This window comes from Bactrocera neohumeralis, chromosome 3 (assembly GCF_024586455.1).
Source record: "Bactrocera neohumeralis isolate Rockhampton chromosome 3, APGP_CSIRO_Bneo_wtdbg2-racon-allhic-juicebox.fasta_v2, whole genome shotgun sequence".
Classification (NCBI taxonomy): Eukaryota; Metazoa; Arthropoda; class Insecta; order Diptera; family Tephritidae; genus Bactrocera; species Bactrocera neohumeralis.
Genome location: NC_065920.1, coordinates 72741455 through 72756521, shown reverse-complemented (window position 1 = coordinate 72756521; position 15067 = coordinate 72741455). Strand labels below are relative to the sequence as shown.

Sequence of the window (15067 nt, the reverse complement as noted above, 5' to 3'; positions counted from 1 at the left end):
TATTTTGTTTCTGAAAAAAGTCGTTGGTTTATTGAAACGTTTTGTATCGTACTCTCTCAGAAACAGCCTTGTCTGCCGAAGTCTAGGCGCTTGTTTTAAATGGCATTTTCTACTGGACCACTCTTCTTTGAATAGCTCCTCTTATAACGTATGGAAATCTACAGCGCAGAACGGTTCCAGTATTATCAGATTGGTTGCCGCAACTTCTTTCGCCACGACATCAGCTAGCTCATTTCTTTTAAATAATATTTAACTACTTTCTACGTCTAAGGATCCATGCAAGTAGGATATTGTTTTCAGTGGAAAATCTGTAAAGCAATTGTATGCATAACAGTACAGTGTTTGAATTGATTTGATTTCCATTAACGAAATTGCCCATGCAGTGCCGCCTGATTATCATTGAGAATGACAATTCGTTCCCCATGATAGTTTTTCTCTGGAATGATCTCTGCACATCTGCTAATGGCACAAACCTGAACTTGAAAAATTCTGGGAAACCTGCATATGATGAACACTGAGATGGTAAGTGGACCAACTATACCAAACCTTAATTCCATCTGCCGTTTTTAAGCCATATGTATGCCACTGCATTGAGCTCCAAAGAACGTGCACTTCAAGTATGGAGTCCTTCCATTCACTTTTGCTGCCCAGTGACACTTTGAATCACTTTTCAAAAGAAATTATCTTAGTAATGTCTATACTAAGGAGTGCCAACGGTTAATGGGCTTTCTTATTTTAGCACGAGCCCGATTAGTGGCCTATTCTTCCAAGAATTTCAGGCTGAAAAACTGAATATTAAACATTTAGTTTGAAGGTGTTCCTATTTCATCCTTTGATTCATCGGTGAATACTCTAAGCACGCTATGAAAAGCACATGTTTCAAAGAAATGGCTTTCGCGCCTAAATGTAGGATATGTTGCCTACTCGTTTGAGCTGTTACCAATTGCAAACAACTATTTATTTTAACTTTATCTGCATATTTTTTCAAATCGTTGTAATGGCTTTATATATTTTTTTCATTTATATCAAATAACCATTTTGTTCTTCAGTTGCTTTATAAAATCGTTTTATGAAAATACTCTATGTACATTTTATAATACAAATAGCAAACGTTATTGACGGCAAATTGCATCGTAAATTTAACAAAAATTTTACATATCTCTCTGATCTCTTTAAAATTACTAAAATATATTATTTCTTGAAGTTGAAGTATCTAATAACTGCGACTCAAAGCTCTTAAATGAACTTTATTTTAATTATTTTCCTCTGCTACTTTTGTTGATGAATTTTTCTTTTATAAATTAAAAGTTTTGCACACGTCGTTAAGTGTTAAATTAATTTTATTTTGTGTAATTTAATTTAATTTATTTTATTTTGTTTTATTTTATTTTATTTTATTTTATTTTATTTTATTTTATTTTATTTTATTTTATTTTATTTTATTTTATTTTTATTTTTATTTATTTTATTTTATTTTATTTTATTTTATTTTATTTTATTTTATTTTATTTTATTTTATTTTATTTTATTTTATTTTATTTTATTTTATTTTATTTTATTTTATTTTATTTTATTTTATTTTATTTTATTTTATTTTATTTTATTTTATTTTATTTTATTTTATATTTTATTTTATTTTATTTTATTTTATTTTATTTTATTTTATTTTATTTAATTTAATTTAATTTAATTTAATTTAATTTAATTTAATTTAATTTAATTTAATTTAATTTAATTTAATTTAATTTAATTTAATTTAATTTAATTTAATTTAATTTAATTAATTTAATTTGACTTAGTTCAATAAAATTTAATTTTATTGTATTTAATTTAACTTAATTTAATAAAATTTTATTTAAAAAAAAATGCTATCGGAATCAGGCAATTTTTGAGTTTTTATATCTTCATATAGTAAAAAAACACACTGTATTAAGTACTTCCAAGATAGTATTATTTTCATGTTTCTAAATTTAAGATTATATTGTGTTTGTGTACACAACTTTCTTCTACCTAAAATACCAAAAAAGCTCGAGGGCTCCTTCGAAACAATAATGTGTGCTACTAATTTCAGCTTCATGTTCATTCACATAAGATATTGTTGTGATAATTTTTGTTAGTATATCATTAGGCTGATTAAAACTAAACAGTCATGTAATTAAGGCGCTTTAAGCTCAATCTGTTAAATTGTTAATATAATTTAGTTTGTCTGTTATTTTAAGCTTATAAAACAAATTATTTATAGCTGGAAGCCTAACCTTGCATTAAGCTATTGCGGTACAGGGCGTTAAAAACATGTTTGAAAGGAAAAAAGCCATTTAAAGAGTGAAATATTCTCAAGTATTATTTTATGCAAACGGCTGAACATTACTTGGGATAAGGAATAAATGGATATAAATATATCTTATATATATAAATAAATTTCATCAAATCTCAAGTCTACGAATCACCCTGTAGGTATTTATATTTGCTTATGTGTTTGAAAAATGGAATGAATGAGTAAATTACTGATTAAGGCAGTTGAATTTAGTTTCCATTTAACCCAAATTCACGGCAAATAATGATTGTTTTTGCAATATAAAACGTAATGCAAGAAATGAACTTCATGTTTGCACAATTTTTACTAGTAAGTTTACTTACTAGATAATTTTGAAAGTTTTTTTAGCATTAGACATTATGAGTAGGTATTGGCAACCACAATATTTTACAGTGCTTACACAGTGGTTTTTTTTAACGTTTATAGCCTAATAAGAGCACCTCCCAGCATAAATACCTGCATGCTTGATAGCAATACAATATGCCCCTAAATGTAGGCCAATTGTTTATAAGGTTACTTTTTTACTTACATTAGCTCGCATGTTCAAAAGCCATACTTGATAGTTCACTGACATGTATGGAGGAATATATATATTATAAAATATAATGCACTTGAAATACCTACATACAAAGTGGATGGCCAAGTTCGCAGCTGAAGAAATGGGCTTATCTTAATTAGTTATACGTATATCCACTTGAGAATATAAAAAAAAAATAGATTTCTTTTATGCATGCACATATATTGATTATATATACATATATACACACAAACTGATATTGCAAGATTATCTTATGAGCTATCAGTTGATGGTTTCAGAAGGTATGTTTTGGAGATACCTCAGTCTGAGTTCACGCCTGCAATAGTGTATAGATCTTAATAGAGAATATTTTAAAAAACATTAAAGCGATTTTCGATAACAATAATAAATGTTTGGTTCTCTTGTCCCGAATGATTAAAGTTGTATCTGAAAAAAAAAATATAATATTACGTGAAATGATTTCGTAGATAATCGAATCCCAAAATTTTAAACGCGTTTTTCTCGAAAGAGAATCGCTAAAGAAAGCTTCCCCGAAACATCTCGACCCGTCGAACTATTTTTCAAAGAACGAACAAAGGTATACGATTTCTGAAAAAGACGGAAGACTTTTAAAGCAGCTCCGAATTGTCTAAATTGTTTCACAAAAAAAACCGTTTTTGTTTAGAACCACCATTTTCTGCAAGACCAATATTTTGGCCAGTCCTTCGATCCTTTCCTGCACTCATCTTTCGTAATAATAAATATTTTTGGTTTTTGAATTTGAGATAATATTAAATAGAAACAGGTTTTTCTACCATAAGAAACCTTTTTTCTTGGGTTCTATAGATCGTAGTACATCAAGGAAATACAAGACTTTTCGAAATGAATAACCGCTCATTAAAACGTTACTAAATAAAATACCTCCTCAAAGGTCCACAGAAAACTCATATTTTCGGTCTTGCCACAGCATTTAACATCATAATACGAAGGTTGTCTTTTACATGACCTGATTTGGCGGCACTAGTATTGCAATCTAGCAACTGTCAACATTAACGTAAGGCTTGACATTTTTCATGTTATCCTTACACTTTTGGCATACGAGCGCTATATGTGTTATTTACAGTTACTTAAAATATTCATTCGACAAAAAAATGGAACTAAAACACGAACATTTCACGCTATTAGTTTTACGACTTTTGACCTGGATTCACTCAGCAACAATCAATGGAAAAACTTAATTCAATATTTAAGTAGCTCCAACAGGGAGCAGTGTTTATCGACGGTATAGGGAATCAATCGAGGTTGTAGAATACTCCAATGCGAATTCTTGCAGGTGGTCTGAAATAAGTTGCTGTTCCAGAAACAGCATCAACTGTGTGAAAACTGATATTGCAAGATCATCGTGGTGTAACGTGAGTTTGTTAGAATTAGAGGCATTATTGGGAATAACATACAATGAGTATTCCATGAACATTTGACTGTAGAAAAATTGTTCACGTTCCCTGTGTCCTACATTTTGTCAATTGCTCAACATGGAACACGCCTATGACAGCGTGATAGGTGATGAATCGTTAAATGACTTTTTTTTTATCGAGTTTCGATAACAATAGTATATGCTTCACTTCTCTAAGCCCGAAATATAAAGGACCAAGGTTTCTTATACCAAGAGTCTGCGTTATGAATAAACTCATGTTTATTATTTTGTAAAGAAAAATGAGTAAATAAGTTAAGAGTTAATTTTAATATTTACCCAGCATGACTACCTTTTTTGGTTCTTTTGCTTTAAAACCATAAACCGACATCAAAATTTTTTCTTTGCATTCCTGTGTGGTTGGAGGTTTCGTTCCAGTCAAATAATTTCCTTTTGCAAATTATTTTTCGCTTCATGTCTTTCTAGTTTTGGATTTGTCATGTCAACTAGAATCAATGTTGACTATAAGCAAATTATATAGCCTTTAACTGCCAAGCCAAATGAGCAAAGTGAAATGTAAAGAAATTGACAAGTCAACCATTTTGAAAGTAGCCACTATTTGCCAAAAGTGCTTTGAACTGAAATGTCAGCAATTGTGCCAAAAGTCAAAGTATGTAAGCTAAAACTGCTGTCGGCAAGCAGAGGAAATTTTCGAAACTCACACAGAGTCCGAAAATACAAAGGCGCTGTAGGAAAAAGTTCACTTATATTAAAACAATTTTTGTTTGATTATTTTGCCACAACATTTTCAATACCCAAATTGCATTTTTCCTAAAAGCTTTACTTGCATAAATTTGTTGAGAAAATTATATACTTTAATCAAAATTTTCCTACAGGGCATATATGCTAACCTGTCACCTCATTAAGGGCACAATGTTGTGAAATGAAATTGTGAAACAATAATAGACACACAACCGCGTCTGCTCTATTCATATTCACATAAATTTCGTGGCACATAGCTACGTACATAATTATATATACATACATATATATATGTATATACATATATGTATACTCTGCCCTTATGTTGCCAATATTTGACTTTGCTGTTCAATTTGCAGCACTCTTTGCATTGTTGCCAATTCAAAATCCCAGTTTGTCGCAAGCATTCATTCTAGTGTGTCTAAATTTCCTGGCAACATTCGCTCTAATAGCTGATTCGTGCTTAGTATATAAAGTCTTTACGGGCATGTCTACTTATGTGTGAATGCCAGTAGTTAAAACAGGTAATAGTAAGTTAGGCACCTACAACATTATTAACTAGTGACAAACTGGTCCAACTGGACCAGAAATGTCAAATAAACAGAAAAAGTATTATTTTTATGGAATTTTGTGCCTAATAATACTTGGTTTCTCGGTGAAAAACTGCGACAAATAATTTTCACAGGCTTCGCTTGGAGCCAGCATTACTCCATACAGGGAGTTCAGCATTGACCGAAGCAAATGGTAGTCCTATGGTGCAAGTTCAGCACTATGTGGTGGATGCGTCAAAAATTCCCAGCCGAGCTCTTCTGGTGTTTGCTGAGTCATCAAAAATGTGTGTGGTCTAGTATATCACTTATGGCCGTTTTTTCCGCTTGCTTGCATCAAACTCATCTGTTATTGACAATAAATTGTAGAATCAATCGACCTGGCTGGAGCAGTTCATAGCTGATGATTCCTTTCCAATTCCACCAAACACACAGCATAACGTTTCGAGGCGTCAATCCTGGCCTTCCGACCATTTGAGCTTCACTACACTTGGATCACGATCTTTTTCGCACAATATTGTCGTATTTGATCTACTTTTCATCTCCTGTTGCCATTCGCTTCAGAAATGGTTCGATTTCATTTCGTTTCAGCAAAGAATTGCAAGTTTTAATTCGGTCTATTAAGTTTTTCACAGGCAATTTATGTGGTCCTTCTATTTGTAGCCAGTCTGTTTTTAATGGTTTGAAACCGTTTCATGATGATTGTTAAGTTCCTTGGCGATGTCATGACTGCTTATATGACGATCTTGGTCAATCTTTTTCATAATTTCAACGACTTTTCAACGATAGGTCGACCAGAGCGAGGTGTATCTTTCACATCAAAATTTCCAGAACGGAAGCGAGTGAACTATTGTTGTGCTACGCGAACGTAAACTTCACGAAATGCATTGGTGACTTACGTGACATTCTTTCCTTTTTATACAACAATTTCAAAATAAAGCTAATTCCTTCATAATTTTCATTCATTTTTGAACAGCTGTAACTTTTTTCAACTTCCACGAATTTAATTTATTTTTGGTTAAATGAATCTCACCTTTCCAACCCTATATGGTATGACACAATGGGATTCGTAGTACTGGAGATAAAGGTCTGCAAAGACATCTATTGACAAAATACGAAAAGATTACCCAATATTTTCAACCCCAAAATCCACATCTCCCATTCACCACTGGGCACAATTGTTTGCTTGACATTATTATTGACTTGTCATTCGATCCTAAATACACAGTTATTGCTACGCTTATTGTTTGTTTTGTATTTCATAGCATAAAATCCCGGAGGATAAGAGCAATACAAAACGAATTTTGTGAGACGGAAGAGAAAAGCTCATGTTGGCTAACTGTCAGCGCTGACTTACCCGCATACGAGTAAATGCTTATAACCACAAGCACATACAAACGCATATATGCCGAGAAGCGAAGTCTGCCGTCTATGCCATAGCGTTTCTAGTCGTGGTATGCAGAGAAATTTATTTTTGTAGTTGTTGTAGTATTTGCATTTAAACGGTCACTACCAGTAGAGGAGCTATTGATGCAAACACAGAGACACACATGAAGCTGTAGTTGAAAATTATACGTGTATTTATAGCTTTGGCAGCCTCACGGCATTACAAGTAACCTACATAACGTAGTTGTTGTTGTAGTATTTGCCAACCATCAATAACTCAAATAATCATTATTGTCATCGACAGTTGCAAGCGCATTGTGTCAGTATAAACTATCCATAACCGTTGCTGTGGTGTATTGTCGGGATCATGCGGCCAACGGCATATCAAGACATAAAATCTTATGCGCTCACATTCTCCGAACGGTGCTTAACATTTGGCCATAAATGTTGGTGAGCTCTGTGTGTGGGTGTGTTTATGCGGCTTTATATGTGAATATGTGACTTACATATGTGTATATGTCACATTATTGTTTATTTGTAACTGAATATGAGCTTGTGTGTGCGTTTGTCTGACCATGCGCTTGAAACCTGGAAATCTAGTAAATGATTGTAGGTTGTTGGGTCAAAGCAACGAAATATTTATTCTTGTTAAGTGATTTTGCTTAGGTGAAGCATTCATGCTGCGGTGTGCACATTTTTCAGCCCTGATATTGCATTACAACCTTGTTTGCGCAAGAAAATATGCGAAGTGAGATAAGTTTAGAACATTTATGTAATGTTTAGTGTTTTTGCTTAATGAAATATGTTAGATTATGCTCCATGTGGTTTCTTTTTAATCTTTTAAAGCATAAATAAACAAGAAAAAATGTTAACATTGCTTGCACAGAAGCTTTAGCATACCTTTGGTGCATTGCTATAGATTCTGACCGGTCAGTTTGTAAGGCAGCTATATGTAATAGTGGTCCGATATCAGCGGTTTCAACAACTGAGCAGCCACTTATGAACAAAAGGACGTGTGTCAAATTTCAGGTCGATATCTTAAAAACTGAGAGATAAGATGTGCATACACCAACAGAAAGGCAGATAGGTATAATATAGAATATCCGGCATTTTAAATTATTGTGAAGTAATTCATTTGATGAGCCGAGAAAGAAAGAAAATTTGAGTAAATACTGTTAACTATATCGTCACTTTTGAGTTTTTTATTGCTCACCATTCACTACATCATATTACATATTATTCAGTTGCCGCTCTCAGATATAACCAATATATAACCATTTTATAACCAATATATAACCATTTAATAACCAAAACTCAAATTTTGTTTGGCTTCTATTACATATATCGTTTTTCCTCTGCCTGTAAACTATTGAAAAGTGATGTTACGTTATTATGCATTTTAGGTGACGGTAATTTCTTGAATGTTAATGTTTTGTATTGCTTTTTATTGTTTTAAACTTTTCTGAATAAAATATGTAATATGTAAATTTCTAACACATAGAAATAATATTAATAATATAAAATAAACATTTTTTGAATCCCGAAATTACAGGATTATACTCAAAAAACTTTTGAAAACGAAAATTCGGGATTCCAGTTAATTATTTCGGGATCCAAAAATTTTACAAAAATTCACTTAAATAAAACATTATTTTGATAAGTCTTTTATATACACAATTTTTTGAAATGAAGCTTCGGGATTCCAGCCAATTATTTCGGGATCCACAAAATTTTCAAAAATTCACTTAAATAAAATAATATTTTGATACTAAATTTCGGTATTCAAGTATCACATTTCGGGATCCCGAAAATTTTCGAAACGCATTAACACATTAAGTGCCCAGCGGATTTAACAAAAATCTTCTTCTTAAAAATGGCGAAGCGAAAGGTTACAGATAGTGAAACATTAGAGCCTTTGAAAGCGAGTGATGATTTTTGATTGTTTATTGCCCTCAATGTCCCAACACACCCCAATTAAATTCGGAGTTTCGAATATTTTCCAAATGTAGAATAATTCGGGATCCGAATAATTTTGTAAATGCTTCATATTTTTGTTTTTTAATTTAGGATTTCTAGTAAAACATTTCGGGATTTTTGAATGTGTTTAAATATTTTTTTGTTCAAAGTCCATAGTAAAACTTTTCAGGATTCGAAAGATTTTTCAAATATTTAACACTTCGGTATACCAAAAAATTTCCAAATGCCTTTAATGAGAAATTCTTTTTAAAAGATTTTTTTATTTTCTAGCAACACATTCGATATCCCTAAAATTTTCGAAATGCAATAAACTAATGTGATGTTTTTAACAAAAAATTTCGGGATTCTAGTGCAATAGTGCGGGATCACGAGAATTTCGAAATGCCTTTATTTTACAAATCTGTTAAGAAGAAATTTTGGTTTCTAGTAAAACATTTCGGCATCCATAAAATTTTCGAAATTCAATCAAATAAGCTATATTTTTTTATTTCGGGATTCTAGTAAAATAGTTCGGGAACCCGAGAATTTCGGAATATATGTATTTAAGTTAATTTTTTTATAAAAAATGGCACAGAATTAAATGCAAATGAAAACTTTATCACAAAGTTCATTCTGAACTAAACTCTGTGGGGTTCAAATACTTTGCTTCGTCTTTATTTTACTTGAAGGACTTATAAATATGATTGGATTGCTATCACTTTTGTCAAGTTTATCGTCAACATGTAGTATACACTATAATAGTTTTATATCGGTATTCTGCTTGTCACGATTGTCTCATGTCTCTAATTGTCACAATCGTAATTTAGTGACTCTGTTAGTCACGAGTCTCATTTTGGTATTCTGGCAGATACAGTATACTACTATAACAATATCATAAAAATAAGGTATATTTTTGGTATATTATGCTCTATGTAAAAAATTGTACACTAAACGTTTTGGCACTAATGATATTTGAACAAAAACCAATTTGTGCGTCCTATTTTTATAAGAAATTTTAAATGCTAATTGTCAGCTTTTAAAATTGAGATAAAAATCTCTTAGATGGATATTGTTTCTTTGAATATACATAGCTTTAGCTTAACCCTTGGTTTTTTTCTTTTTGACTCACTTCAAATTATATATGTATATTTATATTGTTCGTGCATTCTCCCTAAGGTTTTCCACGACTTATAAACATTCATAACACTTACAACTAAGAAAAATATGTTTCCGCGCAAAAACCAATCAGGCAACACCAATATGACATTATGAAAAATGATGTCATCGTTATCCAACAACGGAAATACGACATGTGATACACATACACACTTACATACCATAAATATGCAGGTTTGTGTTGCTTAAAATGATAATGTTACATGCGTTCAGTCAAAATTTATTTCCACCACGATTTATTACTTTTATGATTCGCCACGGTTAGCTGAGACTGCTGACAAAGCAATCACTCGCTGGCGATAACAAAGGCGCTTGAGGAAAAGCCACAGCCACAAGAGTATGGCAATCGCGCCTGTGTGTGTTTCTGTGCTTGCAAATTGCTTAATAGAGTCACTTCGCTAACCGCAAAAAACGCGTGATTCTGCGCTATCAAATGTTTGCCAATACGTCATCGTTTCCTGTTTTTTTTGCTCCCTGCAAACATAGAAATTTTAGCTGAGTTTTCAATATCGCGCGGAAGCGGCTACAGCAGCGAAGCAAGTGATATGTAAAATCATTTGATTAATGTAGCATTTTTTCTCAGCCACCAGCTTAACATTGCCACTTCGTTGACTAGCAACAGCGACAACAATGCAATGTTGTAAGAAAACTTGAGATTGTCGCTTATCAAAGCGCTTGTACTTTGACTTTGGTTGAAGCGAGGAAATATGTCAATGTTCGCGATTTTTTCGCATATGACATTTTCACAATCATGTTAAGATAGTTGTTTTTGGGCACACATTTTCTCGTATGTACATACTTGTAAGTGTATGTAGGGCCTGTAGGAATTTGCTAGCTTGAGCTACACTCCTTAGAAAATTCTATATTCTATTAAAAAAGAGTATTTTTGGGGGCTTAGATGTGTGCCATAATTTTAGCTTTAGACTTGGCAAAGACATAAAATCTATTGAAGCCTAAAGTATGTATTATGAGTCGATTTGTTGAGAGCCAAAAATACAGAAAAATTGCATATATATTGGTAGTCGAAAAAATCTTTTCGTATTTTGTCAATAGATGTCGTTGCAGCCATAAATCTTCTACCAATCACATTGTGTCATACAATGCTGCCTATATTTCATCTGAAGCTTAATATTTTGTCAATTTTCGCCACAACTTCCCTTAGAGTTATCACTGAAAAAATATGTTATTCACTTCCATTATTCCTACAAGGCAAGTTTACTATAAATGTACATAAGTATCTATGTAGCTGTCTATAGTTTCGATTATATATTTTATCCATGGCTTTTGGCGCCAATATCTGTGATACGTGATGCCACGGAAATGATAAATAATATTCACTGGATAACAGTCACAGCAGCCTTTTCAGCCTAACGACATTAGCGCGTGGAAAATTTTCGTAAGATTTCGTAAAATGTAGGTATCATTTCCGCTATTTTTAAGGTGACAGAGTAAAGCTTATATGACTTAGGTTTTTTTATACAGTTGTGCTATATATATTTTTTATTTATTAAAATAATTTTATTGATTCGTAGGTCATTGAACACACCTGCTTCAGTTTGGAAAATATATGGCACTTATTTGTTGAAAGCGCATTATTTGAAAAGAGGATCGACGCACACCACCCTTTCGTCGATTTCAAAGCTGCTTTTAACACAACGAAAAGGAACCACTTTTACGTCGCATTGTCTGTATTTATTTTCCCTGCAAAACTAATATGGCTATGTAAACTGAAGTTGAGCAATACCAAAAGCTCCATCAGGATCGGGAAGAAACTCTACATGCCGTTCGATACTAAACGAGATTTCAGACAAGGCGACTTCCTGTCGTGCGACTTCTTCACTCTACTCTTGGAGAAAATAATTAGAGTTAAAGAGCTAAATCGAGAAGGTATAATCTTCTACAAGAGTATACAACTGGCGTCCGTCGATGACATCGATATCATTGGTCATAACAACCGAGAGGTTGACGAAATATCCCATGTCAACATACAAACAGTCGTTGCACTCGCGACTTGGCTTCCACGTCACTGTTGACAACCTCCGGTATGTTTAACGAGGGTACCTTCTGACGACGGCCTTGTCCTATGGCGTTCAGCGGTTCAAATCAATGCGTTGATCAGCGCCCTGAAAATGCCAGGCATTTTCAGTACCAATTGGCAGTGTGAAATGGACACACTAACCACCTTGGTTGGGTTCGAGGCCCATCTAAAACCTCTGCCGTACTTTGGGTCCGGCACCCAGTTGCAATGTAACTCCACATTCAACTGACAAAGTATCAGTTCATTACGCATTCGGGTATTAACCACAACTACCACGATACTCCTCATTGGGCCAGACCGCATAAGCATGTTGGAGTAAACTTCAAGGGCTCTTTCTGCCCGTGGTACCAGAATTAAGCCTTCTGTCAGATCCTGTAACCAAAACTGCTATTAGTTGAGCTTCCATACTACTCTGGACTGCTTCCCAGGGGTTAGACCCCATCGGCATATTGCACGTACACACCATGCACAAAAGAAGCTAACCTTAATTCTCAGTTAAACGCCTTCAGCACTTAAATAATTCACGCGAAAACTCTTCGGCATTCCGACAATTGGAAAACTCACCGATAATATCTAAACGTCCATCTGTCCAGCTAATCTCCATACCACTCAGGTCTTTAATGTGCGAGTACACAAGGCTCCATAAGTGGCACAGGCCACAAACAAGCCACGATATATGGTGCGAACTGCACGGAATTAGAGGTCCCAAACACTCCGCAAAATGCGTCGTACGTCTTTCACATTCATGTAATTACAATTTCTAAAAATTGTTCTCCCGCCCGCTCGAACTCAGACCGCGACCCAAGCAGAGAGTTTATTAAGATATATATGGACCACAGGAGGAATTCTGCGGGCAGCCACGAACCGATCTCCGCACTCCCTTTCATATCAAATAGAGAGGCTTTCCTGTCTGAAAAGTAACCCTGTCAAAAAGTAGTCACCAGAAAGCCAAGCTAATCCAGTCGTTGCACCACTCGATCCCAGCTTAGGTAGTCAAACGCTCCCTTGAAAGGTATATACATAAAATCATGCATCCTCTATACTGCGTCCTTTCCTGAATCCTTACTGTATATCCGACTAAAAACTCCTAAAGTCGCTCCACCACAACTTATTCCAAGACCTTTTCCAAGTACTGGAAGGAGACGGATTCAGTGCTTTTGCACATCGCTCCACTTAAACCATCAAGACCTGCGGACTTTTTAGAACCAACCAGACAAAAGGCGTATCACAACTCCCCATCGTCTAATGGAAGGACAACTACCTCTAATTGAAACGCTGTTTTTGATAACTTCAGTGCATTAACACATCTTAATGGAACTTTTCAAGAATTATATATTATATCATTTATGAAAATAAATTGACATGTGGCAAGGCAGATCCAACAATCGGCGTAATCACTCCGATATTGTATACACTGATCAATATCGATAAAAAACAAGAAAAACAACATTGGTTAACTTCGGCCGAAGCTTATATACAAATACATTTCTTATATCATAAAAGGGTATAAAAATATCTCTATTTTATTTTCGATTGATTAGTATGGTTGACTCGTATGGTCTCTATATTCCCTAGTAGTCCGATATCGGCAATTCAGACAAACGCGCAGCTTTTTACAGAGAAAAGGGCATGGGCTCGATATATGAGTTCGATACCTCATAGAAAGATTAATAAGCGTGATTGTGTATAGACAGATAGACGAAAAGACGGACGGACATGGCAAAATTGACTTAGCGGTTCATGCCGAATATATACTTTATTGCGTCTTCTACATTTCTTGCTGAGTATTTCCAGCTTCGCCGCAAACTTAATATACCCGATTAAGAATATAAAAAAAAATAAATTGGAGAACTCAATAATTGAATAAATAAACAAATAGATATTTAATTAAATTTACTGAATTTTATTCTAAGCTAAAAGAATTTAATGCGAATTCTAAGCAGGCCGACACCCACATCTAATCCGGTGACCTACTTTAGCGCACTCGCACGCACGCAGTTTATTAGAAATGCATAGATCGAAGGCGCAGCGCAATGCTCTCTGCACCATTTTATATGCACACCCACACGCACACACGCACAGCAGAAGTAAATTAACAGCAAACTATGTTCAATAAAAAGTTGCCTCAGCTGCTGGCAATTTCATTTTCAATTTAAATGCAGCAAAGCTTCTGCCAATTGTCACCAATGAGTGCCGTCGAATGCATAAGCACAGAGCGGCCCTGAATACCGTTAGCACAACAGCAACACTAGCAGTGGCAACGACAAAAGCCAATATTGAGTATACACCGTTAGATGTGCCGTTAGCAGATTTGTAAGCTATTTATGCGAAAAGTTACTTAAGTGTTAATGCAACATCCGCTTAATCCGGCAGCAACAGCGCGCCACTATACATAGTGGCAACAATAATACGCAGTGTTGCAACCTTTACTCCTGCAAAGCGCAGAACAACAACAACTCGCGATGAATTTGCAATTTACTTGCTCACTGCACTCACATTACGGCAACTGCTTGTTGCACGCTTCCAGCGCTATTGCATACTCAGAGGCAGTGGGCGGTGCTAATACCATTCTAACTAGTGTGCTACAACAACAATAAACGTATAACAACTCAGCGAACTTTTTATGATGTGTCATGCTTTATTTATGTCATTTGTAGTGCAACATGGGTGCCACTGTCGCAGGCGAGGCGTGCTTACAAGTGACTCAAGTTGGAGATTTGTGGATATTTGTCGGCGTCAACACACATGCGCCTGCATATACTCGATATATGTATACGGGGTTTGGCGTTATATGCGCAAATCTCAAGTGCTTAGCGACTGTAAGTGCGACTGCGAATGACTTGCGAACACCCACGAAAATATCAAGTCTCTCTTCAGAATATTGTTGGAGTGAAAATAAGTAATGGAAACAAGTGAAGAAATATTAAGTTAGGGAGCAGCCGATTACTAGACGCCCTCG

At 34.3% G+C, this 15067-nt stretch overlaps 2 protein-coding genes across 2 annotated transcripts in view; one reads left to right on the top strand and one right to left on the bottom strand.

Moving 5' to 3' along the window:
• The window catches only part of LOC126752165 (uncharacterized), a 565185-nt gene that overhangs the window by 338565 nt on the left and 211553 nt on the right, over nucleotides 1–15067 (top strand). The gene's annotated exons all lie outside the window — the stretch shown is intronic.
• LOC126752170 (uncharacterized) overlaps nucleotides 1–15067 on the bottom strand; it is a 122968-nt gene that overhangs the window by 95064 nt on the left and 12837 nt on the right. The gene's annotated exons all lie outside the window — the stretch shown is intronic.